The sequence below is a fragment of the Silene latifolia genome, chromosome Y (genome assembly GCF_048544455.1).
Source record: "Silene latifolia isolate original U9 population chromosome Y, ASM4854445v1, whole genome shotgun sequence".
Lineage (NCBI taxonomy): Eukaryota > Viridiplantae > Streptophyta > Magnoliopsida > Caryophyllales > Caryophyllaceae > Silene > Silene latifolia.
The window spans coordinates 258,754,523-258,756,670 of record NC_133538.1 but is presented as its reverse complement, the minus strand read 5'-3'; the positions used below and the strand labels follow the sequence as shown (position 1 = coordinate 258,756,670).

General features: G+C 36.7%; 1 non-coding gene across 1 annotated transcript; it reads right to left on the bottom strand.

Moving 5' to 3' along the window:
- Nucleotides 1–1,809: 1,809 nt before the first annotated feature.
- Nucleotides 1,810–1,916, bottom strand: LOC141634945 (small nucleolar RNA R71). Its single transcript, XR_012539659.1, has one exon. It is a non-coding gene; the product is annotated as a small nucleolar RNA R71 (small nucleolar RNA).
- Between the last annotated feature and the right edge of the window lie 232 nt (nt 1,917–2,148).

Below are 2,148 nucleotides of genomic sequence, written 5' to 3'. Positions count from 1 at the left end.
CACTATAAATACCCCATTAGTCTAATTAGGTTATCATGTTCTTCTTATCAATCTTTAGTGTAGTTTATATCATTCTAATCTCTTCTTAATCTTGTAATCAACTTCTAATCAAATATTAATACAAATCTCATTTCCATAATTTCTCTTTTGTTCATCTTTTATTTTGGGTAATTGAAGATTATTTGGGTTTATTGGGAGATTGACAACCTTCCATCAATCATCAAGTACTTCTTCTATTATTTGCATTATTATTTTGGAATCATCATTAAGTATAACTCTCTTAATCCCTTTTTAATTATTGTTAATCATCTTCATTTATTCATCATGTTTTGCTTTGTTAATATGATTGACAACCTTGTTAACATATTAAACTTGATAATGAGTGAGTGGTTTCCTTAACTAGGGTTAATGGGTAATTAGAGGAAACCAACATGGGGGATGATTCATGCTTAATCTAATATGTTTTCATAATTTATTCGCTTGCTTGTTGTGATCCCAACTTATGCACATGTTATGTTTGATGAAATACAAGCCTATGAATCCTTACATTTTTTACCCATCACTTACCTTTTCAATGAGACTTGTAAGACATAAACCAACTCAAGTCTCATTAGACCATGCATGTAGTTGAGTAGGGAGGATTAGGTCGACTTGTAGGTGTTGTACAATCTAATCGATTCGGCTCCGGGACCCAAACCATTCTAGGATTATAAGATATAAACCAACTCGATCCTATCACAACAATAATTGCTTGCTTATAATTTGAGAATATGTTTGTATGATTAATTCCCATGAATCCCCTATGACCCCATGACACCCTAGTGCTTTTAATCAAGTGTTTACATATCATTTTAGTCATCTTGCTTGTTTACTTTAATTGTTACTTAGTTTAGTGTCTTCTTATCTCAACCCAAATTGTGACACCCCTAGACACCGCTACTTTCAATCGAAAATCCTACATCAATACCCGTCCCTTGGGATCCGACCTTTACTTGGCTCTTTACTAATAGTAGAGTTGTTTGTGAAGTTATAAATATTGTTTTGGTCTAGGTGCTCCTAACGACAAGTAACCGAAATCTAAGCTCACAGCGGACCGACCAAAAATGTCGCCGTTGCCGGGGACGGTGTTAACTTCATTTGATTTTCTTAGATTATTATTAGTTGTGTCTTTCTTTGCCTTGGGGAAGTAAAGCTCCTCAAGGTTTGTTCGAATTGTGTTCGATATTTTGCATGTCTAGAAGATCAGAAGGTAACTTGTTACCCATTAATCACGAAATTGAAAGGACTTTAACAACCAATAGAAGACTTGCTAGAAATACTTTGAGAGGTATTGGTGAGGTTGTAGATATTCAACCAAATACTATTGAGTTTATCAACCCTTTTGCAAGAGAAGGTGAGGAGAACCCAACACAAAATCAATGACACAACCAACCCACAATGCCTAAGTTTTCATCACATTCCGTACCAACCGAGGGGAACCTACCAAATGGTACTCCCACACCACAACACTTAACAGGAAATTTCATTGCAAAATCCGCATTTATCCAATTAGTCGAGAGAAGCCAATTTGGGGGGATGCCTAGTGAAGACCCTCATTCCCATATGGAAACTTATTGTGACTATTGTGATGCGATTTCACAAACCGGTGTAACTCAAGACCAAATTCGATGGGTCTTATTCCCTTTTTCTCTAATTGGCACCGCAAAACAATGGTTGAAAAGCCTTGATAAAGCTACTCTTGGAATTGACTCTTGGAAGAAGTTGGCTCTAGCTTTCTACAAAAAATTCTACCCTCCGGAAAAGACTAACATGCTAAGAGCTCAAATTACGGGTTTTAAGCAAAGGGGTGAAGAATCTTTGTATGAAGCTTGGGAGCGATTCTAAGGAATTTGTCGCTCATGTCCTTATCATGGACTTACCGAGTGGTTCTTGGTACAACAATTTTGGAATCGTCTTTATGAAGACTCAAGAAACATTCTCAACATGGGATCAAATGGTATGTTCACCGAAGTTGACGACAATCAAACTTGGAACAAGATTGAGGAAATGGCGGTCCATAATTCACAATATAGTAGACCTCGCAAGGCTACTAGAGGAGGAAAGCATGAAGTGGAGTCTATTACTCAATTGGGTGCTCAACTTAGTGCT